This window comes from Eleutherodactylus coqui, chromosome 5 (assembly GCF_035609145.1).
Source record: "Eleutherodactylus coqui strain aEleCoq1 chromosome 5, aEleCoq1.hap1, whole genome shotgun sequence".
In the NCBI taxonomy this organism is placed as follows: domain Eukaryota; kingdom Metazoa; phylum Chordata; class Amphibia; order Anura; family Eleutherodactylidae; genus Eleutherodactylus; species Eleutherodactylus coqui.
The window spans coordinates 34,397,355-34,425,198 of NC_089841.1; the positions used below are offsets into that span (position 1 = coordinate 34,397,355).

Sequence of the window (27,844 nt, forward strand, 5' to 3'; positions counted from 1 at the left end):
AGGCTCTGCGATAGGGGAGGTACCAAAGACAGACTGGATTATGATAGCGTCGCTTTGAATAGAATAGTCAGTGAGGCTCGCCTGGAGGACATCCACATCAGGCATGCCCCAGGCAACACGGTGTTCACCTTCCATCGAGGTAGTAGTAGGTCTAGGATAGACAGGTTTTATTTAAAGGAGGAAGCTGTCTCCTCACCTTTATTGGTGGTGGAGGTGGAGTTCTCCGACCACTGTTTAATTATGTTTACTTTGAATGTTACAGATACCCCTCGGATGGGTAGAGGTTTATGGAAATTGAATTCGGCCCTCCTGAAAGAAGCGGAGATAAGACAGTCCTTTGAGGAGTTCCTTCAGAGCCAGATTCCGCTCATGGGCCTATGTAACAGTAAGTCAGAGTGGTGGGAGATTTTCAAGGAAAGGGCAGCGAGGTATTTCCATGAGCTCTCTAACCTCAGATCCTTGTCTTGTTATCGTTTATATCAAGGACTGAGGAGGAAACTCGAGCGGCTTGTCTCGGCGGGGGGCAACCGTGAGGAAGTCTCCAGAGTGAAATCCCTGTTAAAAAGGTGCCAGTATGATAGGTACACATCCTTGGTTTTTGAGAGGGATTTCGGGAAATTCCGCTCGCCCGACCCCTACAGAAACTGTAGGATGTCAGTAAATAGTAAGATGGTTACAGGACTGATTGATAGTACAGGGTCTCTGAAGAGGTCCAGTTTAGAGATCCTGGAGGTAGTCAGATCCTACTACTCGGGCCTTCTGGCAGGGAAGGATCAAGATCGAGACAGGCTGTCGGCTTTCCTGGCTGAAACCATTCCTGAAGAGAGAGTGACCTCTGGGCTTGACGTTTTGACAGACGCTATCAGAGAAGAGGAAGTGAGACTGGCCTTTGATGGGCTTAAGCTCAATAAACGCCAGGTCCGGATGGCTTATCATCCGAGTTCTACAAAACCTTTAAGGAACAGTTGGTTCCCCTATTGACTGAGGTATATAATGAGTGCCTTTCCTCGGGTACTCTGCCAGAGTCAATGAGGAGGTCAGCCCTGATCATCTTGTCAAAGGGTAAGGATCCGTCCCGGATTGAGAATTGGCGTCCCATAGCGCTGCTCAATACGGACCGGAAGATTTTGGCTAAGGTGCTGTTTAATCGTTTGGTGCGTTTTGCACCGGAGCTGCTTTCGGGTGATCAGCACTGTTCTGTTCCAGGCCGAAGCACGTTTAGTGCTGTTCTGAGTGTCCGGGAGGTTGTGGAGCAGGGCAGGGAACTAGAGAGGGTTCTTGCTGTCCTTGAATCAGGCAAAGGCTTTTGATAAGGTTAACCATGAGTACCTCTGGTCGGTGCTTTTGAAATATGGTCTGCCGGTAGGGTTTGTCAATTGGTTAAAAACTTTGTACAAAGGGGCTGAGAGTTTCCCGCTGGTGAACGGTTGGGCTGGGCGCCCCTTTTTTGTGGGATCCGGGGTTCGTCAAGGCTGTCCCTTAAGCCCCCTGCTATACGTGTTTGCGATCGACCCCTTTTTAAGGAGGTTGGGTTGTGGGCCGTTGGCGGGGGTTGGGGTGGGCCTGGGGGACTCTGGGCCGGCACTAAAGGTGGTGGCCTACGCCGATGATGTCACGATTTTCATCTCTTTTCGCGAGGAGGCGGGATGGGTGATGTCGGAGGTTGTGGAGTATTCAGAAGTAACAGGATCCCAGCTCAACTGGGATAAGTGTGGAAGTCTCTGGTTGGGAGAAGGAGATCCTGATTTTAGTCTCTCGGACACCCTCCCAAGACCCCAGGAGTCATTAAAAATTCTGGGCATCCATTTCGGCCAGGGAATTTATCCCGAGACAAATTGGGAAGACAGACTAAAAGATGCTAGTCAAAAGGTGGACCAATGGAAGGGTTGGTCTTTGTCCCTGAGGGAAAAGGTGAGCCTCATCAAAACTTTCCTGCTCCCCTTATTTATCTATCTAGGCAGCGTGTGCATTTTGCCAGAGTCTTCTTGGACACGGATCTATAGCCTGTTCTTCCAGCTGTTATGGGACAACAGGCTGAACCTAGTGAAGCGAGAGGTTACATACCGCCCAAGGAGACTAGGGGGATTGGGTATGGTCAATCCCGTGGTGTTTTTAGTCAACACCTTCTTGAAGATTAATCTAGTCAACTTCCGCAATGAGGAAAGGGCTCCTTGGTGGGTAGTTTCCTCTAAGTCATGGTTTCGGCCCTTTCTCCAGGATTTGGTGAGAGGAGGACGAGTGAAAGACCTACGCACGCCGCACGGACATCTCCCGGCTTACGTTACTCCGGCTCTGAAGCTTATCCGTCGATGGGGCTTGGGGGCTGTGGAGGTTGAGACTCTCTTGAGGAGGTTCCTTGATAGGAGGGTCCTGACCTCCCGTTTCCAAAAGCCATTGGCCCTCAAGGACTGCCCAGGCCAGGACCTGGAGGGTGGGTTGGCTTTGTTAAATTCAGTGAGGGTCCCTATGAAGTTTTGGGATTTGGCCTGGCGCTCTTTCCACGGAAAGCTGTATGTGAGGGACAATCTGAAGTATAGGAGCACGGAGGAAAGAAATTGCCCCCGTGAGGAGTGTGGCTCTACGGTGGAAACCATGGAGCATTTCCTACTTCAATGTCCCTTCAATACAGAGGTATATAGAAGGGTGGGGATTTCCATCGGCTGGCCCCGGCTGGCTGGACTCTCCTATTCCGAGTGGGCATATGGAGCTTTCAGAGTTCTGGGTGGCCGGGATAAATGCACGTTATATTTAGTCAGCCTAGTGGTTAGATATTTCACGTGGCACGCAAGGTGTCTAGTTTCAACGCGTCAGAAAATCCTCCCGGTGGAAGTAGTATGTAGGGGCATTCTTGATGACCTGGGGAAGGTACGTTCTTGGGAGGGCAGCAGGTTGGGAGCGCCAAAGGCATCTCGGTTATGGAGGGGCCTTTCTTTTGCGGTGCCCTAGCCTGTTTCCCTTTCCGATTCCTGGTGGTGGGCTGGTTTTTCTCACACTAATAGCTTTTTGTTTTGTTTTAAGTACAAAAGGAGAAATAGGGCTTGCAAATGACTGAACCAGGACTCGATGGTAAGACGGTGATGGTAAGATGGGGAAGGTCATTTTCTTTATAGTGAAGAGAATTAAAGGGGTTGTCCCGCGCCGAAACGGTTTTTGTTTTTTTTTTAACCCCCCCCCCCCCGTTCGGCGCGAGACAACCCTGATGCAGGGGTTAAAAAAACAACCCGCACAGCGCTTACCTGAATCCCGTCGGTCCGGCGTCTTCATACTTACCTGCTGAAGATGGCCGCCGGGATCCTCTGTCTCCGTGGACCGCAGGGCTTCTGTGCGGTCCATTGCCGATTCCAGCCTCCTGATTGGCTGGAATCGGCACGTGACGGGGCGGAGCTACACGGAGGCGGCATTCTACACGAGCGGCCCCATAGAAGACTGCAGAAGACCCGGACTGCGCAAGCGCGGCTAATTTGGCCATCGGAGGGCGAAAATTAGTCGGCTCCATGGGAACGAGGACGCCAGCAACGGAGCAGGTAAGTATAAAACTTTTTATAACTTCTGTATGGCTCATAATTAATGCACAATGTACATTACAAAGTGCATTAATATGGCCATACAGAAGTGTATAGACCCACTTGCTGCCGCGGGACAACCCCTTTAAGTGTGTAACAAAATTTAATTAAATTATATTGAGGGGAAAAAAAATTATAATTTGTGTATATATGTATATAATATGCTGTAAATATTAGATTGCAGTTATTGTGTTGAGAAGAAAAAAGGAAAGAAAAAAAATAAAAATAAAAAATAAAAAAATAAATAAATAAAAAAAAATTAATCAAATAAATATTTAAAAAAAATAAAAATATATAAATAATAATTTTGTAAGTAGGTTATAGTATAACTTCATACGGAAACAGAAAATTGTATAAATAATGTAAACATTTCATGTTAACTTCTTTTCATCTCTTAAGGGCCCGGCCTAGCGTAGGGGGGTTTATGAGGGGAATGTTCTAGGTGGTACTGTTGTTTCATTTCAAATGGGAAAAAAAAATAATCTAAAGCCAGTTTTTGTTTTTCTTTTTCTGGGGAACGTATACTGGCATTGCTGATTTGTCTGGCATCGAGGATCGTCTGGCACCAGAGAGTCCATGGGCAGTAAGGGAAGATACGGACAGAAAAACTAAAGCAGGAGAAGAGGCAAAGAACAAAAGAGAAGCTCAAGAAAGGTCAACAGAGGATGAGGAGGTCCTTATTTTTCTGTTTTGTTCAGAAGAAGCAAGCTTCCTGAGCGGACATTGTACGGACTGGAATACACATGTTGTGTTAATTTGTGTTTGATGCTCCAAACTGTGGAGAGAGACAGATTTGTGTTTTGACAATTACTGTTATGTTTCCTAATTTTATAATAAAATAGAGTTCCATCCATCCTGATCCCCACACATCACACACACGGCTCTACTCCATCCATCCTGATCCCCCACACATCACACACACAGCTCTACTCCATCCATCCTGATCCCCCACACATCACACACACAGCTCTACTCCATCCATCCTGATCCCCACACATCACACACACAGCTCTACTCCATCCATCCTGATCCCCCACACATCACACACACAGCTCTACTCCATCCATCCTGATCCCCCACACATCACACACACAGCTCTACTCCATCCATCCTGATCCCCCACACAGCTCTACTCCATCCATCCTGATCCCCACACATCACACACACAGCTCTACTCCATCCATCCTGATCCCCACACATCACACACAGCTGTACTCCATCCATCCTGATCCCCCACAGATCACACACAGCTCTACTCCATCCATCCTGATCCCCCACACATCACACACACAGCTCTACTCCATCCATCCTGATCCCACACATCACACACAGCTCCACTCCATCCATCCTGATCCCCCACACATCACACACACAGCTCTACTCCATCCATCCTGATCCCCACGCATCACACACACAGCTCTACTCCATCCATCCTGATCCCCCACACATCACACACACAGCTCTACTCCATCCATCCTGATCCCCCACACACATCACACACAGCTCTACTCCATCCATCCTGATCCCCCACACACATCACACACACAGCTCTACTCCATCCATCCTGATCCCCACACACATCACACACACAGCTCTACTCCATCCATCCTGATCCCCACACACATCACACACACAGCTCTACTCCATCCATCCTAATCCCCACACATCACACACACAGCTCTACTCCATCCATCCTAATCCCCACACATCACACACAGCTCTACTCCATCCATCCTGATCCCCCACACATCACACACACAGCTCTACTCCATCCATCCTGATCCCCACACACATCACACACACAGCTCTACTCCATCCATCCTGATCCCCACACACATCACACACACAGCTCTACTCCATTCATCCTGATCCCCACACATCTCACACACAGCTCTACTCCATCCATCCTGATCCCCACACATCTCACACACAGCTCTACTCCATCCATCCTGATCCCCACACATCACACACACAGCTCTACTCCATCCATCCTGATCCCCACACATCACACACACAGCTCTACTCTATCCATCCTGATCCCCCACACATCATATACAGCTCTACTCCATCTATCCTGATCACCACACATTACAGACACAGCTCTACTCCATCCATCCTGATCCCCACACATCGCACACAAAGCTCTACTCCATCCATCCTGATCCCCACACATCGCACACAAAGCTCTACTCCATCCATCCTGATCCCCACACATCGCACACAAAGCTCTACTCCATCCATCCTAATCCCCACACATCGCACACAAAGCTCTACTCCATCCATCCTGATCCCCACACATCACACACACAGCTCTATTCTATCCATCCTGATCCCCACACCACACACACACAGCTCTACTCCATCCATCCTAATCCCCCACACATCACACACACAGCTCTACTCCATCCATCCTAATCCCCCACACATCACACACACAGCTCTACTCCATCCATCCTGACCCCCACACATCACACACACAGCTCTACTCCATCCATCCTGATCCCCCACACATCACACACACAGCTCTACTCCATCCATCCTGATCCCCCACACATCACACACACAGCTCTACTCCATCCATCCTGATCCCCACACATTACGCACACAGCTCTACTCCATCCATCCTGACCCCCACACATCACACACAGCTCTACTCCATCCATCCTGATCCCCCACACATCACACACACAGCTCTACTCCATCCATCCTGATCCCCCACACATCACGCACACAGCTCTACTCCATCCATCCTGATCCCCCACACATCACGCACACAGCTCTACTCCATCCATCCTGATCCCCCACATATCACGCACACAGCTCCACTACATGCATCCTGATCGCCACACATCACACACACAGCTCTACTCCATCCATCCTGATCCCCACACATCACACACAGCTCTACTCCATCCATCCTGATCCCCACACATCACACACACAGCTCTACTCCATCCATCCTGATCCCCACACATCACACACACAGCTCTACTCCATCCATCCTGATCCCCACACATCACACACACAGCTCTACTCCATCCATCCTGATCCCCACACATCACACACACAGCTCTACTCCATCCATCCTGACCCCCCACACATCACACACACACACAGCTCTACTCCATCCATCCTGATCCCCACACATCACACACACAGCTCTAGTCCATCCATCCTGATCCCCTCACATCCCACAAACAGCTCTACTCCATCCATCCTGATCCCCACACATCACACACAGCTCTACTCCATCCATCCTGATCCCCCACACATAACACACACAGCTCTACTCCATCCATCCTGATCCCCACACATCACACACACAGCTCTACTCCATCCATCCTGACCCCCACACATCACACACACAGCTCTACTCCATCCATCCTGATCCCCACACATCACACACACAGCTCTACTCCATCCATCCTGATCCCCACACATCAAACACACAGCTCTACTCCATCCATCCTGATCCCCACACATCACACACACAGCTCTACTCCATCCATCCTGATCCCCATACATCACACACACAGCTCTACTCCATCCATCCTGATCCCCCACACATCACACACAGAGCTCTACTCCATCCATCCTGATCCCCCACACATCACACACACACAGCTCTACTCCATCCATCCTGATCCCCACACATCACACACAGCTCTACTCCATCCATCCTGATCCCCCACACATCACACACACAGCTCTACTCCATCCATCCTGATCCGCACACATCACACACACAGCTCTACTCCATCCATCCTGATCCCCCACACATCACACACACAGCTCTACTCCATCCATCCTGATCCCTACACATCACACACACAGCTCTACTCCATCCATCCTGATCCCCACACATCACACACACACAGCTCTACTCCATCCATCCTGATCCCCACACATCACGCACACACAGCTCTACTCCATCCATCCTGATCCCCACACATCACGCACACACAGCTCTACTCCATCCATCCTGATCCCCACACATCACACACAGCTCTACTCCATCCATCCTGATCCCCACACATCACACACACACAGCTCTACTCCATCCATCCTGATCCCTTCAGCTCCCCCAGCAGGGATTGCAACCAGCACAGCAGAATCCTGCATACACTGAGCAGATCACCCTCCGCTCATGTGATTCTTGACTCCTCCCCCACATGTGACTGATCACATGTCTGTGACATCATCACAGGTCCTGGAAGCTGCTTTCCGCTACTGCAGGAGGAAGTTTGTGTGTCCCCCCCCATGTCAGGTCAGTAGGGGGTGGGGATTTATTAACCCTTTCAGGACTGCTGTGGGGAGGATTATTACTCCCTTCAGCCTGTTAGTTCGGGCCTAAGACTCCTAGTGGCCCAGTAATCTGTCCTTTAGTCTCTGTGAGTCGGGGGCTTAGAGAGAGGGACAATCCTATTACACAGGGACAGACCCCACTGCAGGAGACACCAACCCCCCCGGCAGGAGGGTCCGGGACCCGGTGGTCTCCTATGGCTCCATCTATGATCAGCCATCCTCCTTCCATCATTATCTCTGCCATCCGTTAGTTCAGATCTCTTCTGGGGGTGCAGGAATCTAGGACAGCGCCCCCCGGGGGCTCAGCCTGCCTGGGGGTCTCTGTGGAAGAGTTACAGCGGCGGCCGATATCACACTTGTCAGCGGGCGGTTTACACGGCGATGATTAATAACTGGATCACATGACTTCTGGGGGATCGTCCTCCTCGCGGCGAGAAAGGAGCGCAAGAGTTTACACTGACTTCACTGGAAACATCACATCACATCTGCAGCACATCGCACCCGCAGCACATTGCACCCACGGCACATCACCCCCGTAGTGCATCGCACCCGCACCACATCGCAGCCGCAGCACATCGCACAGCCTACGGCGTCTTAAAAGGTCCCATTGAGAACAACGGGCGAGACGTTCCGAGGAACAACCAAAGTATATCGCTGTGAATGACGCCATTGAAAAGAATGGATTTCATATCCGGTGATTATTGTTCGTTCGCTCTTACAAGAATGTCATCCGTGTGAATACGCCCCACAGCGGAGGTCGGCCCCCAATAAAGGACTCGGGTCCCACAACAAGATCTGTTTAGTTAATTGGGTGAAAAACATTCATTTTTTTGTCTGAAAATTACGCAGAAAACATTATTGCTGCGGACAGCGAGACCCGAGCGCACGGGGAAAGGGGCGGGGATTAACCATTTAGGAGACAAACAAATTTAACATTATTAACATTTTGAGGAACACTTTGTTTCCTGCACCGAGCCACAAGGGACCCCATAAAAAACTCCACCCCTTCCTGTACTCACTGCGGGGGGTTATGGGTATTTTGACCCCACATTTTCTTTTCAGGAGTCAATGCAATTTAGACAAGAAAAAGTAAAATTTCATATTTTTTTCAAATATGTCATTTTAAAGGCCGGTTTTGTTTTTACATGAAAATGAGGGTTTACACCCCTGTGTGTCCCGTGTTCAGAAACATACCCATTGTGGCCCTAATCCTATGTCCGTATGCACAACGGGGCCAAAACCGAAAGGAGCAGCCGGTGGCTTTCAGAACAGACATTCAGCATGAAGGTGATTTAGGGCCCCATTGCACACTTGTAGAGCCCCTTGAGCGGCCGAAACTACAGAAAACCCCAACAAATGACCTCATTTTGAAAACTAGACCCCCTAACAAATTCATCTAGGGGTGTGCTGCGTATTCTGACCCCACAGTTTTTGAATGAATCGAAGCAAAGCAGAAGGAAAAAAATTATGATTTTCATCTTTTTTGGCAATTGTGTCATTTTAAAAATAGGTTTTTTTGTACAGCACACATAGGAAGGAAGACTTGCACCCCAAATTGTTTCCCCCTGTTTGTCCCGTGTTCTGAGACATACCCCCTGTGGCCCCAATCTACTTACAGGACACATGGCTAGGCCTATAATGGAGGGAACACCCATTGGATTCCAGGGCACAACTGAATAAATTCCAGGTCCGATTGCTCACTTATGCAGGAAAAAAATATTGACTCCCTAAAAATAATAATAAAACAGTATTATTTTTAATAAAGTAGTTTTCATTGCTGTCATTTTTGGGCACACGGACGATATTGTAAAACTTTTATAAACTTTTTTATGGTAGCAGAGAGAAAACACATTAATTCTACCATAGTTTTTTTGGGAGGCAAAATAAAAAAAACTAAACATTGGGCCTCAGGTTTTGGGTTTTTTTTCTTTTACTCTTTTTTACCGTGTCGGATAAAAAGTGTGTTGAGTTTATTGTATGAGTCGTTACGGATACGACAGTACCAAGTATGTGGGATTTAAATTATTGTTGTTTTTTAAATTTATACTAATAGGGGAAAAAAGCACAAAAAAGGGGTGTTTTTAATTACTTTTTTATCTTTTTTTACACTTTTTATAGACTTGTACCATAGCAGCTCTGATCACTATGCTAAATCACTGCAAGACTTCTTGTCTTATAGCTTGTAATAGCGATTCTAGGCAATGGCAAAGCAGGACGTCTGTATCTGGCATACTGTTGCCATGGCAATCTGTTGGCCCTCGCTGTTAACCACTTACATGCCACTATTTATTATATCGCGGGTGTCCAATGATGTCACAGAGGAAGCGCGCTCCCTCTGTGAACCCTTTACATGTCGCGATCTACATAGATCGTGGCTAACAGCTGGGGTCGATAACAGCTGCCAGATGGCGCAGGATCTCTTCTGATCTTGCGATATTCCCCGGGCATAGGTGTACATCCGGTTGCGTTAAGTACCTCGCTGCCAGGATGTACAATTTACGCCTTGTGGCGTTAAAGGCTAAAAGCACATGTAACAGCAGTACTGATCCTTTTAGAAGGCCCGTGCTTGAGTGTTGTGTTCACTTAGCAGAATTAGTCCATACCTGTTGTCTTGCATAAAGACATTTTTGGAAGCTCTACAGCTGTTCCTTGGAGCAGCTCCGTGCTTGAGTGTTGTTTACCTGGAGGAATTTGTCCCTGCAAAGTTTAGGATGTTGTTATGTGGGCCTTCTTTTGTGTTCAGGGACCCCTGTATGCTATGATTGACCCCCTACACCACTGTACACATGTGCCTTACAGGTCATACACATGTGCAATTTTTTTTTTAGCCGCATTGTATCACTGCATGTCCTACCCTTGGGCGTTCAGATTCCCTCACATCGCCAATTGTTTTTAATGGGTCGCCACAGCATCACACAGCTTGCGAGGTGCATGCAAGTGCGACGCGAGGTTTACCAATTGAAAACTTCCTTGAAATGGTGCGAGGCGGTTTTAACACAAAAATGTCTGCGGGGACATCGTGCGTTGGTGAGCGTGATATCAGGCCGTGATTCACAGCCCAATACTGCACTCGCCTGTGTGAAATTCACCTTAGTGGTTCCTGTTGGGATCGCCCTCATCAGGGCAGCTATCCTATTTTTGCTAGGAAGGGATCAATCATAGGATCAGAGTAGGGATCGTCTGACCCCTCTTTACTTTTATAGTAAATACAATGAATTGCCCAGTTGTAATTGTTACAATAAAGGTTACGTTTTAATGGTCGGCCTTCTTGGAAAACGTGCTTTTTCTGGGGCAGATAATCCAATTGGTCTGACTTAATAACAACTTTTTCCCCCTTTTTTTGTACATGTTCCTATACAGGAATAGACATAAATATGAGAGTGTAAAAAGTACTACCCCAACCAATCCCAAGCCTGAATCAAGCATTGCACAGCTGCTGGTGATGGAAATGCTCCCCGTCAGGCCGTGAACACAGATGCCTTCTGCAAAGTGATGCTCCGTGATAACCCACAGGACCAGATGCCCAGCTGCCAATTCCTTGCCCTGGACCTCTATCTGAGTGATGGCATTCTGTAATGCCAAGGATACATTGTCAGTGTTAGGGGGCACCTGACCACAGATATGGGGTACAGCAAGCATGGCCAGGGGCATCACATATCCCTAACAACACACTGGGACAATGTCCTGGAGGGGGGCATGAAGCCCTTGTTTCATGAAGCGACTGTCAGGCCACCACCAAACCGCCTCATCTGTGATATGCTTACACGGTGTGATTCCATGTTATATGTGTTGTAGAGGCTAAGCCAGCAGCAGAGAGCGATCACGGAGTACCGGCTGCTGTGTGCGGTTAGCAGGCGCTGTATGAAGGTCGGTCACTTGACGCCTGTGGAGTGGCTGCAGATCAAAGACATCTGCGCTGTTTAAGCCCGATTTTGTGGAAATGACCAGACCGTTGGGTTGTGATGATGCAGAGATCAGCATGACCATCCCTGTTGTCTGCCTGCTGGAACAGACGCTACACGGTCTCAGGGATAATGACGTTGTCACAGGAGGAGGAAGAAGGGATACCAATCTCGAAACTTTCATGCCAGTATTCTGAGGCCAGGGATTGGTCAGCACCGGTCATATGTATCAGCACATAAAATAATCTGGCCTTGTTACAAGAGTGAGATAAAGAGTTTGCTACATGGTTGATCTGCTGTCTCTGTGTTACTGGCTCCTCCAATGGTTCCACTTATTCTCTCCAGTAAATGTATTTTGTACTTTGGATTTCTGTGGTTTTTATATTGGATCATCTTTCTTCCACTCAGATCCCCGCAGTATAGGATCCTCTGTTGTCCTTTACTGCATAAGAGAATTTCCCTGATAAACCCATCAAGGATGGAGAAGGACAGGAACAAGATGGCGGAAAGTGTATTAAATCTCACCCTAGAGATCATCTTTCAGCTTACTGGAGAGGTGAGAGATTCTGATGATGTCATATTACATCATTCTTCCCTATGGTAATAAAAGATGATGTCACTGGGGAGGTGAGAGATTCTGATGATGTCACATTACATCATTCTTCCCTATGGTAATAACAGATGATGTCACTGGAGAGGTGAGAGATTCTGATGATGTCACATTACATTATTCTTATCTATGGTAATAACAGATGATGTCACTGGAGAGGTGATGGACTCTGGAAATGTCTGTAGTGATATTTATTACTGTCTCCCCATATACAGGATTATACGGTAGTGAAGAAGACCTCTAGTAATGGCTGTCAGACCCCTGTGTATGATGGATGGGGGAGACCTCTGCACCCAATCACAGAGCTCCCACCTCACCACCTGATACATGAGAACTTCAATGTACAGAAGATTCTAGAACTTGCCAACAAGATGATTGAGCTGCTGACTGGAGAGGTGATGCTGCAGGGAATGCTGGGACATTGTACAGTAACAGCACTGGAGGCTTCTGGGTGATGACTGTATATTGTGTTGTCAGGTTCCTATAAGGTGTCAGGATGTCGCTGTCTATTTCTCCATGGAGGAGTGGGAGTATTTAGAAGGACACAAGGATCTGTACAAGGAGGCCATGATGGAGACCCGCCAGCCGCTCCCATCACCAGGTAATAGACAGGACTCAATACACGGGGACTTTATTATCTGTATGTAAAGAATGACTTCAGTGTCTGTCTGTGTTTCCTGCAGTTCCATCCAGTAAGAGAAGCCCACCAGAGAGATGTCCCCGTTCTCTTCTTCCACAGGACCACCAGGTAGATGGAGATATCCCTCTGATCTGTAGAAGGCTGTGAAGCCCTTGTCTTCAGTCTTATTAGATGTCTTCTACTTGTGTGCTGAGGCCGGTGGAGATGGCAGGATTACCGCTGACCAGAGACATTACATGTTGTCTGGATCTTCTCCCAGTTTTCTGCTGGTGGGAATAAGGAGCCAACAGGTTGGATTTATATCTATCTGCTGGGTCATTCCGTGTCAGTTCAACCAACGCTCCTGGTCGACCATCTCAGATTTCAATGAAACTTTGCACAAAGATAGACCCTGACCCTAAACTAAGATAGCCAGAATATTAGGCTTCAAAGTGCTTTGGTTCACGAGCTACAGGTCTTAATCTAGGGGGTTGTCATGTGATTACAGCGCGCAACCTGAAAAAAGTGGCGATTTCAATCCATTGCCAAGCCAGTTCCAATGACTCTAGAGCAATGAAACTTCACACACTAGGAGAACTTTTGGTGCTGAATCCAGCTAAGCTACTCAGACTGCCACTCTTATCATCATTCTGCCACCATTGCATGTCAAAGTAGCTGAAAAATTCTATCGCGCAAAACAAAACTCATATTTTAAGCAGTAATAACTCATAATCAATGCGATCCAACTCAGCTATTAGAGATGAGCGAACGTACTCGTCCGAGCTTGATGCTCGTTCGAGTATTAGCATGTTCGAGATGCTCGTTATTCGAAACGAGCACCACGCGATGTTCGAGTGACTTTCAGTTTCATCTCTGAGACGTTAGCGCGCTTTTCTGGCCAATAGAAAGACAGGGAAGGCATTACAACTTCCCCCTGCGACGTTCAAGCCCTATACCACCCCCCTGCAGTGAGTGGCTGGCGAGATCAGGTGTCACCCGAGTATATAAATCGGCCCCTCCCGCGGCTCGCCACAGATGCGTTCTGACAGAGATCAGGGACAGTACTGCTGGTGCCGGAGCTGCTGTAGGGAGAGTGTTAGGAGTATTTTAGGCTTGAAGAACCCCAACGGTCCTTCTTAGGGCCACATCTAACCGTGTGCAGTAGTGTGGAGGCTGCTTTTTGTAGTGTTGCACTTTTTTTTTTTTTTGTATATGGGCCGTGCAGAGCATTGCGCCCTGCAGTAATTATACATAGTCCAGGGCCAGTAGTGGTGGTGAGGCAGGGACAGAAGACATATTTCTTGAATATAGGCAGTGGGCCTTTCCAAAAACTTTTGGGAAAAAAATTCTATTAGGGCTGCCTGTGACCGTCCTCAGTGTACTGGGTCTCTGCTGAGGGTAGTTGTCCAAATTCATACGCAGCCAGCTAAGTGTTACAGCAGGCTTGCGCTAAATTATTTCCTGGCTCTGTGTTGGCTGTTACATCAGCGCTGTATTACAGTCCACAGTGCAACACTCTGCAGTTATTTTACATACTCCAGGGCCAGTAGTGCTGCTGAGGCAGGGACAGAAGACATATTTCTTGAATATAGGCAGTGGGCCTTTCCGAAAACTTTTGGGAAAAAAATTCTATTTAGGCTGCTTGTGACCGCCCTCAGTGTACTGGGTCTCTGGTGAGGGTAGTTGTCCAAATTTATACGCAGCCAGCTAAGTGTTACAGCAGGCTTGCGCTAAATTATTTCCTGGCTCTGTGTTGGCTGTTACATCAGCGCTGTATTACAGTCCACAGTGCAACAGTCTGCAGTTATTTTACATACTCCAGGGCCAGTAGTGGTGACGCAGAGAGAGAAGACATATTTATTGAATATAGGCAGTGGGCCTTTCCAAAAACATTTGGGGAAAAAAATCTATTTGGGCTGCCTGTGACCGTCCTCAGTGTACTGGGTCTGTGCTGGGGGTAGTTGTCCTAATTCAAACGCAGCCAGCTAAGTGTTACAGCAGGCTTGCGCAAAATTATTTCTTGGCTCTGCTGTGCGTGCAGTAAGCGAAGTCAGTCTCCAACCACAGGCCAATAAGCGGCACATTTAATTACAGCGTTCTGTTTCTGCACTACTGCTAATACACCATGCTGAGGGGTAGGGGTAGGCCTAGAGGACGTGGACGCGGGCGAGGACGTGGAGGCCCAAGTCGGTGTGGGCACAGGCCGAGCTCCTGATCCAGGTGTATCGCAGCCGACTGCTGCGGGATTAGGAGAGAGGCACGCTTCTGGCGTCCCCACATTCATCTCACAATTAATGGGTCCACGCGGTAGACCTTTATTAGAAAATGAGCAGTGTGAGCAGGTCCTGTTGTGGATGGCACAAAGTGCATCCAGCAATCTATCGACCACCCAGAGTTCTGCGTCGTCCACTGCTGCAACTCTGAATCCTCTGGCTGCTGCTCCTCCTTCCTCCCAGCCTCCTCACTCCATGAAAATGACACATTCTGAGGAGCAGGCAGACTCCCAGGAACTGTTCTCGGGCCCCTGCCCAGAATGGGCAGCAATGGTTCCGAATCCTCTCCCACTGGAGGAGTTTGTTGTGACCGATGCCCAACCTTTTGAAAGTTCCCGGGGTCCGGGGGATGAGGCTGGGGACTTCCGGCAACTGTCTCAAGACCTTTCAGTGGGTGAGGAGGACGATGACGATGAGACACAGTTGTCTATCAGTGAGGTAGTAGTAAGGGTAGTAAGTCCGAGGGAGGAGCGCACAGAGGATTCGGAGGAAGAGCAGCAGGACGATGAGGTGACTGACCCCACCTGGTTTGCTACGCCTACTGAGGACAGGTCTTCAGAGGGGGAGGCAAGGGCAGCAGCAGGGCAGGTTGGAAGAGGCAGTGCGGTGGCCAGGGGTAGAGGCAGGGCCAGACCGAATAATCCACCAACTGTGCAGACGACCGACGAACAGTGGTGTGCAACCTGTGTCGTGCCAAGATCAGCCGGGGAGCCACCACCACCAGTATGCGCAGACATATGATGGCCAAGCACCCCACAAGGTGGGACGAAGGCCGTTCACCGCCTCCGGTTTGCACCGCTGCCTCTCCCCCTGTGCCCCAACCTGCCACTGAGATCCAACCCCCCTCTCAGGACACAGGCACTACCGTCTCCTGGCCTGCACCCACACCCTCACCTCCGCTGTCCTCGGCCCCATCCACCAATGTCTCTCAGCGCACCGTCCAGCCGTCGCTAGCGCAAGTGTTGGAGCGCAAGCGCAAGTACGCCGCCACGCACCCGCACGCTCAAGCGTTAAACGTGCACATAGCCAAATTGATAAGCCTGGAGATGCTGCCATATAGGCTTGTGGAAACGGAGGCTTTCAAAAGTATGATGGCGGCGGCGGCCCCGCGCTACTCAGTTCCCAGTCGCCACTACTTTTCCCGATGTGCCGTCCCAGCCCTGCACGACCACGTCTCCCGCAACATTGTACGCGCCCTCACCAACGCGGTTACTGCCAAGGTCCACTTAACAACGGACACGTGGACAAGCACAGGCAGGCAGGGCCACTATATCTCCCTGATGGCACATTGGGTGAATTTAGTGGAGGCTAGGATAGAGTCAGAGCCTGGGACCGCTCACGTCCTACCCACCCCCAGAATTGCGGGCCCCAGCTCGGTGGTGGTATCTGCGGCGGTGTATGCTTCCTCCACTAAACCACCCTCCTCCTCCGCAACCTCTGTCTCGCAATCAAGATGTGTCAGCAGCAGCACATCGGCAGCAGTCGGTGTCGCGCGACGTGGCAGCACAGCGGTGGGCAAGCGTCAGCAGGCCGTGCTGAAACTACTCAGCTTAGGAGATAAGAAGCCCACGGCCCACGAACTGCTGCAGGGTCTGACAGAGCAGACCGACCGCTGGCTTGCGCCGCTGAGCCTCCAACCGGGCATGGTCGTGTGTGACAACGGCCGTAACCTGGTGGCGGCTCTGCAGCTCGGCAGCCTCACGCACGTGCCATGCCTGGCCCACGTCTTTAATTTAGTGGTTCAGCGCTTTCTGAAAAGCTACCCACGCTTGTCAGACCTGCTCGGAAAGGTGCGCCGGCTCTGCGCACATTTCCGCAAGTCCCACACGGACGCTGCCACCCTGCGCACCCTGCAACATCGGTTTCATCTGCCAGTGCACCAACTGCTGTGCGACGTGCCCACACGGTGGAACTCTACGCTCCACATGTTGGCCAGGCTCTATGAGCAGCGTAGAGCTATAGTGGAATACCAACTCCAACATGGGCGGCGCAGTGGGAGTCAGCCTCCTCAATTCTTTACAGAAGAGTGGGCCTGGTTGGCAGACATCTGCCAGGTCCTTGGAAACTTTGAGGAGTCTACCCAGATGGTGAGCGGCGATGCTGCAATCATTAGCGTCACCATTCCTCTGCTATGCCTCTTGAGAAGTTCCCTGCAAAGCATAAAGGCAGACGCTTTGCGCTCGGAAACAGAGCCGGGGGAAGACAGTATGTCGCTGAATAGTCAGAGCACCCTCCTGTCTATATCTCAGCGCGTTGAGGAGGAGGAGGAGGAGCATGAGGAGGAGGGGGAAGAGACAGCTTGGCCCACTGCTGAGGGTACCCATGCTGCTTGCATGTCATCCTTTCAGCGTGTATGGCCTGAGGAGGAGAAGGAGGAGGATCCTGAAAGTGATCTTCCTAGTGAGGACAGCCATGTGTTGCGTACAGGTACTCTGGCACACATGGCGGACTTCATGTTAGGATGCCTTTCTCGTGACCCTCGCGTTACACGCATTCTGGCCACTACGGATTACTGGGTGTACACATTGCTCAACCCACGGTATAAGGAGAACATTTCCACTCTGATACCCGAAGAGGAAAGGGGTTCGAGAGTGATGCTATACCACAGGACCCTGGAGGACAAGTTGATGGTAAAATTCCCATCCGACAGTGCTAGTGGCAGAAGGCGCAGTTCCGAGGGCCAGGTAGCAGGGGAGGCGCGGAGATCAGGCAGCATGTACAGCACAGGCAGGGGAACACTCTCTAAGGCCTTTGCCAGCTTTCTGGCTCCCCAGCAAGACTGTGTCACCGCTCCCCAGTCAAGGCTGAGTCGGCGGGAGCACTGTAAAAGGATGGTGAGGGAGTACGTAGCCGATCGCACGACCGTCCTCCGTGACGCCTCTGCCACCTACAACTACTGGGTGTCGAAGCTGGACACGTGGCCTGAACTCGCGCTGTATGCCCTGGAGGTGCTTGCTTGTCCTGCGGCTAACGTCTTGTCAGAGAGGGTGTTTAGTGCAGCTGGGAGAATCATCACAGATAAGCGTACCCGCCTGTCAACCAACAGTGCCGACAGGCTTACACTCATCAAGATGAACAAAGCCTGGATTTCCCCAGACTTCTCTTCTCCACCAGCGGACAGCAGCGATACCTAAGCAATACGTAGGCTGCACCCGCTGATGGAAGCATCGTTCTCTATCACCATCAAAAACGGGGACATTTTTGCTTCATCAATCTGTGTCTAATATTCCTCCTCCTCCTCCTGCTCCTCCTCCTGAAACCTCACGTAATCACGCCGAACTGGCAATTTTTCTTAGGGCCACAAGGCTCAGTAATTTTTCTAAACAATTTTTATACGTTTCAATGCTCATTAAAGCGTTGGAACTTTAACTTGAACCAATTTTTATTTAAACTGGGCTGCCTCCAGGCCTAGTTACCAATTAAGCCACATTAACCAAAGTGATTAATGGGTTTCACCTGCCCTCTTGGTTGGGCATGGGCAATTTTTGTGAGGTACATTAGTACTGTTGGTACACCAATTTTTTTGGGCCCTCGCCTACAGTGTAATCCAATTAATTTTTTGCCCACCTGCATTACAGCTGACGTTACCTCAGCTGTGATGGGCACTGCAATGGGATATATTTATATACCGCCGGTGGCTTCCTGGCACCCACCCATGCTGTGGGTCCACACGGAGTTGTAACTACATGTGTCCACTTCTAAAGAAGCCCAGTCAGACTGGGGCATGCAGTGTGGGCCGAAGCCCACCTGCATTAAACATCACATTACCTCAGCTGTGATGGGCAATGCAATGGGATATATTTATGTACCGCCGGTGGCTTCCTGGCACCCACCCATGCTGTGGGTCCACACGGAGTTGTAACTACATGTGTCCACTTCTAAAGAAGCCCAGTCAGACTGGGGCATGCAGTGTGGGCCGAAGCCCACCTGCATTAAACACATTACCTCAGCTGTGATGGGCCATGCAATGGGATATATTTATGTATCGCCGGTGGGTTCCAGGGAGCCACCCATGCTGTGGGTCCACACGGAGTTGTAACTACATGTGTCCACTTCTAAAGAAGCCCAGTCAGACTGGGGCATGCAGTGTGGGCCGAAGCCCACCTGCATTAAACATCACATTACCTCAGCTGTGATGGGCAATGCAATGGGATATATTTATGTACCGCCGGTGGCTTCCTGGCACCCACCCATGCTGTGGGTCCACACGGAGTTGTAACTACATGTGTCCACTTCTAAAGAAGCCCAGTCAGACTGGGGCATGCAGTGTGGGCCGAAGCCCACCTGCATTAAACACATTACCTCAGCTGTGATGGGCCATGTAATGGGATATATTTAGGTACCGCCGGTGGGTTCCAGGGAGCCACCCATGCTGTGGGTCCACACGGAGTTGTAACTACATGTGTCCACTTCTAAAGAAGCCCAGTCAGACTGGGGCATGCAGTGTGGGCCGAAGCCCACCTGCATTAAACATCACATTACCTCAGCTGTGATGGGCAATGCAATGGGATATACTTATGTACCGCCGGTGGGTTCCAGGGAGCCACCCATGCTGTCGGTCCACACGGAGTTGTAACTACATGTGTCCACTTCTAAAGAAGCCCAGTCAGACTGGGGCATGCAGTGTGGGCCGAAGCCCAGCTGCATTAAACATCACATTACCTCAGCTGTGATGGGCAATGAAATGGGATATATTTATGTACCGCCGGTGGCTTCCTGGCACCCACCCATGCTGTCGGTCCACAGGGACTTCACAATAGGGAGTTGTACCTGCCTGTGTCTATGAATTAAAAAGCCCGGTCACGTTGGGGCATGCAGTGTGGGCCGAAGCCCACCTGCATTTAATCTGACGTTAGCTCTGCTGTCCAGGGCACTGCGATGGGATACATTTATGTACAGCGGGTGGGTTCCAGGGAGCCACCCATGCTGTGGGTGCACACGGAATTCCCATTGCGGAGTTGTACCTGCCTGTGACTATTTATAAAAAACCGCGGTCTGACTGGGGCATGCAGACACCTTGACAGAATGAATAGTGTGTGGCACATAGGTTCCCCATTGCTATGCCCACGTGTGCAGCTCCTGATGGCGGTGGCACAGGATTCTATTTCTCATTGCTTCTGTACAGCATTGTGGGCTATCGTCCTGCCCCTTTTAAAGAGGGTCGCTGCATAGCCGTGCCAACCCTCTGCAGTGTGTGCCTGCGGTTCCTCCTCATGGTAGACACACTTATAAATAGACATGAGTGTGGCGTGGCATGAGGGCAGCTGAAGGCTGCGCAGGGACACTTTGGTGTGTGCTGTGGACACTGGGTCGTGCGGGGGGGGGGGGGGGGTTGGGCAGCATGTAACCCAGGAGAAGTGGCAGCGGAGTGTCATGCAGGCAGTGATTGTGCTTTGTTGGAGGTAGTGTGGTGCTTAGCTAAGGTATGCATTGCTAATCTGGGCTTTTCAGAAGTAAAAATTGTTGGGAGGGGGGGGCACTCTTGCCGCTATTGTGGCTTAATAGTGGGACCTGGGAACTTGAGATGCAGCCCAACATGTAGCCCCTCGCCTGCCCTATCCGTTGCTGTGTCGTTCCCATCACTTTCTTGAATTGCCCAGATTTTCACAAATGGAAACCTTAGCGAGCATCGGCAATATACAAAAATGCTCGGGTCGCTGATTGACTTCAATGGGGTTCGTTATTCGAAACGAACCCTCGAGCATCGCGAAAATTTCGACCCAAGTAACGAGCACCCGAGCATTTTGGTGCTCGCTCATCTCTATCAGCTATGAATTCATCAATGTGTACTCCATAGAAATGTTTCTCATTATTCACATTATGGACCCAAAAGGATGCATAGCTCTTAAGATACAATGAGTCAAAAATGGCAAAAAACACTTTTTTGCTAATTTTTCCCTTTTTCAAAGGCGAAAATCGGAATGTACTCCATTTTTTTTTTCATTTTTGTTCTATTTGGAAGAGAATTTTTTGCTCTACAAGATTCAATGTTTTTCATTTTGTTCCCAGACCTTCTAGATGGGAAAATATCAATGTCTCTGAAAGTCCTATGCACTCGCGGAGGTCAAATAATAAAATAAGTGTAAGGTTTGCATGGATGTATAATTAGTTTAGAAATCATGAGAAGGTAAATCATTTTTGGAATGAGACAACTTTTTGTGCTCAAGAAACTTATGTGATCAAAAATTGCATGGAGAGTTCAGGTGAGCCACAAGCTTTGGCCTAAGATGGTCAGAATATCATTGAGTGTTGCATAATGATTGTGGTATATTACAGTGATCACTGGGCTTATTTAGCACTCTATCCATATTGGATACTAAGATTATCTAAGGCTAGCATTTGTGTAATAAATAACTAGTTAAGATAATCTTAGTATCCAATATGGATAGAGTGCTAAATAAGCCCAGTGATCACTCTAGCTCTCCATGTTTTTGGTAAAGTGAAGGACCTGTGATGACATCACCATCATGTAATCAGAGGAGGAGCTCAGAGCCTTGGTGACTGATTCCATGAAGGTGGCATCTTCACATGTAACTCACTTACAGACAGGTGGTCGTTAGTATTCCATAGCAACTGAGGCTGCAAAGGTTTGTAGGGTATATACTCCACCCGTAATCTGCACAGGGATGAAGGACCTGTGATGATGTCACCGTCATGTGATCAGGGGTGGGACATGTAACTCACTCAAGGACACAGAGCCGAGGTGACTGATCACATGATGGTGACATCATCACAGGTCCTCTAAGCACATGGCTACTGTCAGGCTTCGCAAGTTTTTTGTTTGAGGACCTTTGACAATGTCACCGTCATATGATTAGGGGAAAAACATATAACTCACTCACCCACAGTCACTCACAGACAGGTGGTCGTTAGTATTTTGACTAGTTATTAGTATTATTTATAGTACCAGTGTTTCTGGTGGTGCAATGCGCCACTAATAATATAATATAGTGAATTACATTATCACATGTAACTCACTGAAGGACCTATGATGATGGTTGGAGTTGGTCAAAATATTGAAGGACCTGTAATGACATCATAGTCATGTGATACGGGGCGGAGTTTATGCTCCAGTGATTCAACTGCTTGCTGAGCTAAAATCGTGGCTGGCATGAAGGATCTGTGATGATGTCACCTTCATGTGATCAGGAGCGGAGCATGTAACTTGATGAAGGACCTGTGATGATGTCACAGTCATATGATCGGGGCGGAGCATGTCACTCACTGTCGCACCACAAGTGGTTGTTTGATGATTAGTAGTACTTTGATGATTAATAATCTTTTCTTGTCATTTAAACCTTCCACACGACTTCTCCAACCATCTGCTGACTTTTACAATATTTGTCTCACAGCTTTTGTATCGACATAAAAATCTCACAGATATCGATAATACAGAGACAATTGTGACAGTCAAACAGGAGTTTAAAGAGGAGATTCCTGCAGGTAACCGCCCAGGTGAGTAGTAACCACTAAATACAGCAGAGAAGAGTCACAGATTCTCCTCGGTCACCGGCTGCAGATTTCCTTTGTTCGGTTAGAGTACAAATATGGCCCAGTCTGCAAAAAAACATAGTTTACTCAGCTCTACTTACTTTCCCCCAGGGACGCAGTTGAATAGCTGTCAAGGCCCTGCACCGGCTTCTAGTTGTGCAGTCTGGCAAAAGTCGCCTTCCGAACTCCTTGCTTCAGCACTCACATTCTTTGAGCCATGATACAAGATGTTTGGGACAGGAATGCGGCAGCATCTAAATGGCCGCAGCGGTGACATAACTTCCACCGACGTATGGAAAACATGGCAGTGTGTGCCATTTAGCTGCATACTGGGTACCGAGGATAGGATGAGTCAGAAAACCCCTTTAAGTGTTACTCAGAGGAGATGGGGGGCCTCCTGCAGACTGACATTTTTACTATATTTTACACTAGAATCTGGTCGAAATTATTTTTATAGTGTCAATAATTCCAGGGGCGGAACAGATGAAAAGGTTTCAGAAATGAAATTTGTCTCACGTTGACTGCAGTAAGATGCGACAGATTAATGAAGAGGCGTTCGTCTCTTGAAACTGTTGGTCCATTTTACTCCAGCGAAGCTTACAGCAAGACGGAGGGAACCTCCACATGAGGGCTTGTTTCCTGATGGACAGCTTAGATGAGGGCTTGTTTCCTGATGGACAGCTTAGATGAGGGCTTGTTTCCTGATGGACAGCTTAGATGGGGGCTTGTTTCCTGATGGACAGCTTAGATGAGGGCTTGTTTCCTGATGGACAGCTTAGATGAGGGCTTGTTTCCTGATGGACAGCTTAGATGGGGGCTTGTTTCCTGATGGACAGCTTAGATGAGGGCTTGTTTCCTGATGGACAGCTTAGATGAGGGCTTGTTTCCTGATGGACAGCTTAGATTTGGTGCCTGTCAGTTATGGCACAATATAATGCATTATAACAACTTTTTAAATATCTAAATGGGGGAAATGGAAAAAAGATGCAATTATGATATTGTTGGCGTTTCATTTTTTTGATTATGGTGGCACCATATATATATACGTGCATAATAAATAAATATGTGTATATATGAAGTAAGATAGATGCTAGCACAGGACTCCACATGACGGGCTTCGCTCAGACCCATTGGGACAAGGGTATTAAGTTTATAGATCAGCACATCTCCCTTGTTTGGAGCGCGATGAATCGATGTGAACGCACATACACACACAGGTGCTCCTATTTTTACAGTGTTTACTGCTGCGCTAAATGCTGTAAAATGCCTCCACTGATTTCAATGGGGCTTCTCAGACTTGAGAATATTTCTATTTGGACATTAAGTTATTTTAATGCGATTATCATGTCATGGTGTGAAATAACAAAACCCCTTCCCATTACCGCCACCCCTTTCCCCCAATTTGATATTATATTACCTATTTATACATAAGTGTATTCCCAGGAAGATACTGAGGAAGGGGCACCACGGCCCTGAAACACGATGTGAGTACTGCTCTGAAATAATACAGAGAAGTTGACCTAAAAAGAACATCTTGTGCTTCTCTTAGAAATATTGCTGCTATGCCCATTTTTCCTTTTGCTGTAGCAGATGGCAAGCTAAGCCTGGCTGCTGTATTTGCAGGGCAGAAAAGGATACAGGACATAAACGAGGCAGTCACAGGATGAGCACAGCAGGAAAGCAGGGAGAACACTGGAATTAGTCAACCTGCTATGTAAATGGCCAAAGCTGTTAGAGAATACCTCCTCTCCTCAGACTGTACTGTCAGCAGGGAGAGAGAGAACTAAGCAGAGGTATGACATGCAGTAGCACTACTAGGGGTACACCAGGTGATTCACCAAATCCCTGATGGGCCAGTAAGGGCCTGGATTTGATCTGCTTTGCCACCAGTGTCTTGTATTTTGCTGCATGACTTATAATTTATATATGTTTTCCTAAATATCAACATCACTTTTGAGTTAAATCAAAAATAGTAAAATGAGTTTTATTCTGAACAGATGACGGGATCGTGAACTCAGAGAGACATCTGATATCTGCAGATTTTGAAGCAGATGCCATTATCCCAGATACCCACTCAGTTCTTCACAACAAAGATCCATCAGCTAATTGTCCTATACAGGTTCTATCTTTTGATTCATCACAGAATGATAAGCAGCAGAATAGTCACAATAGTGCAGAACATCAAAGAGCTCATACAGGGAAGAAGTCATATTCATGTCCAGAATGTGTGAAATGTTTCACTAGTAAACAAAATCTGGTTGCACATCTGAGAATTCACACAGGAGAGAAGCCATTTTCATGTTCAGAATGTGGGAAATGTTTTCATAAAAAAGGATATCTTCTTCGACATCAGAGAACTCACACAGGAGAGAAGCCTTTTCTATGTTCAGATTGTGGGAAAAGTTTTACTATTAAACAAAATCTTGTTAGACATCAGAGAAGTCACACAGGGGAGAAGCCCTTTTCATGTTCAGAATGTAAAAAATGTTTTTCTATCAAATCAAATCTTGTTGCTCATCAGAGAAGTCATACAGGGGAGAAGCCATTTTCATGTTCAGAATGTGGGAAATGCTTTAATGACAAACGATGTCTTATCAAACATCAGAGAAGTCACACAGGAGAGAAGCCGTATTCATGTTCAGAATGCGGTAAATGTTTTACTAACAAAGAAAATCTTGTTATACATCAGAAAATTCACACAGGAGAGAAGCCATTTTCATGTTCAGAATGTGGGACATGTTTCTATAAGAAAGGTTATCTTCTTTTACATCAAAGAACTCACACAGGAGAGAAGCCATTTCCATGCTCAGATTGTGGGAAATGTTTTAGTGATAAATCAAGTCTTGTTAAACATCTAAGAAGACACACAGGGGAGAAGCCATTTTCATGTTAAAAATGTTTAAAAAGATTTACAGCTAAATCAAGTCTTGTTATGCATCAGAGAAGTCACACAGGAGAGAAACCACATTCATGTTCAGATTGTGGCAAATGTTTTACTGCTAAGTCAAGTCTTGTTATCCATCAGAGAAGTCACACAGGAGAGAAGCAAGTTTCATGTTCAGAATGTGGAAAATGTTTTAATAAGAAAGGACATCTTCTTGTACATCAGAGAAGTCACACAGGAGAGAAACCACATTCATGTTCAGAATGTGGGACATGTTTCTATAAGAAAGGTTATCTTCTTTTACATCAAAGAACTCACACAGGAGAGAAGCCATTTCCATGCTCAGATTGTGGGAAATGTTTTAGTGATAAATCAAGTCTTGTAAAACATCAGAGAACCCACACAGGAGAGAAACTGTATTCATGTTCAGATTGTGGCAAATGTTTTAGTGATAAATCAAGTCTTCTTAGACATCAGAGAACTCACACAGGAGAGAAACCGTATTCATGTTCACATTGTGACAAATGTTTTACTGATAAATCAAGTCTTGTTAAACACCTAAGAAGACACACAGGGGAAAAGCCATTTTCATGTTAAAAATGTTTAAAAAGATTTACAGCTAAATCAAGTCTTGTTATGCATCAGAGAAGTCACACAGGAGAGAAACCACATTCATGTTCAGATTGTGGCAAATGTTTTACTGCTAAGTCAAGTCTTGTTATCCATCAGAGAAGTCACACAGGAGAGAAGCAAGTTTCATGTTCAGAATGTGGAAAATGTTTTAATAAGAAAGGACATCTTCTTGTACATCAGAGAACTCACACAGGAGAGAAACCACATTCATGTTCAGAATGTGGACAATGTTTTATTGTGAAGTCACATCTTACTATACATCAGAGAATGCACACCGGAGAGAAGCCATTTTAATGTTCGGAATGTGGAAAAATGTTTAATAAGAAAGAACATCTTCTTGTACATCAGAGAACTCACACAGGAGAGAAGCCACATACATGTCCAGATTGTGGCAAATGTTTTACTAACAAAGCAAATCTGGTAATACATCAGAAAAGTCACACAGGGGAGAAGCCATTTTCATGTTCCGAATGTGGGAAATGTTTTACTCTAAAATCATATCTTGTTAGTCATCAAAGAAGTCACACAGGAGAGAAGCCGTATTCATGTTCAGAATGTGGGAAACGTTTTGCTCTGAAAGCAGATTTTGTTAAACATCAGAGAATTCACACAGGCGAGAAACCATTTTTATGTTCAGAATGTCAGAAATGTTTTACTTGGAAATCACAACTTCTTATCCATCTAAAAACTCACACAAAAAAATAAACATTTTCCTTTTTTAAAATTTGTGTAATTAACAAGTACTGCATTTTTTTTTTAAATGTCACAGTTCTTGTGTCATTTTTCTGGGCATTTGTTTGACTTTTTTTTTTCTAGTAATGTACTTGTTTGTGGAATTCTGCTATAACACCGCAATATGTGAACCTACTGTGACATACTATGTCATACAAGAGAAAATGTAAATAACGTAGAGCACAAAATTATGATGATGTGTATAAAAATAACAGTGAAACTTTGTTCCTAACGAAATTCTTTTTGCTGCATAGCCATTTGGGGGATTGTTTTTTGCTGAATTAATTTAGTTTTTTTATGGCAATATTTTTTTATATATATAACTTAATTTACAGAAATAGCAAATTTACAAATATATACAGCCATGAGAAAACCTAAGAACATTCTCTGTGAATTCTATGATTTTGCAAAATCTGGTCATTCGAAGGTAAATAGAACCCTAGATGAACCACACATAACAAATTACACCATGTTTTTATTTACTTAAGTATACCACTACTGCTTACATGGGAATTAAGGGGGGAAGTAGCAACCAAGTGCTGGTAATCAAATGCTCTTGATTAATTGATCATCAGCAAATGTCACCACTACTGTAAAAGCAGATATTTTGGCAGTTTGCTGGTCTGGAGCATTCAGCTGTGTGTTTACGCAATGCCAATGAGAAAATACAATATCAATAATCTTAGAGAAGCAATTGTTGTTGACCATCAATCTGGGAAGGGTCGTAAGTCCTTTTCTAAACAATGTTAGTCTTTCATTCTACAGTGAGAAAAATTATCCATAAGTTGAAAACATTACAGACAGTTGACAGTCATCTCAGGAGTGAACATCC

At 47.2% G+C, this 27,844-nt stretch overlaps 1 pseudogene; it reads left to right on the top strand.

The window, feature by feature from the left end:
* Positions 1-27,021, top strand: part of LOC136629225 (zinc finger protein 585A-like) — a 130,965-nt pseudogene extending 103,944 nt beyond the window's left edge.
* Positions 27,022-27,844: the final 823 nt, after the last annotated feature.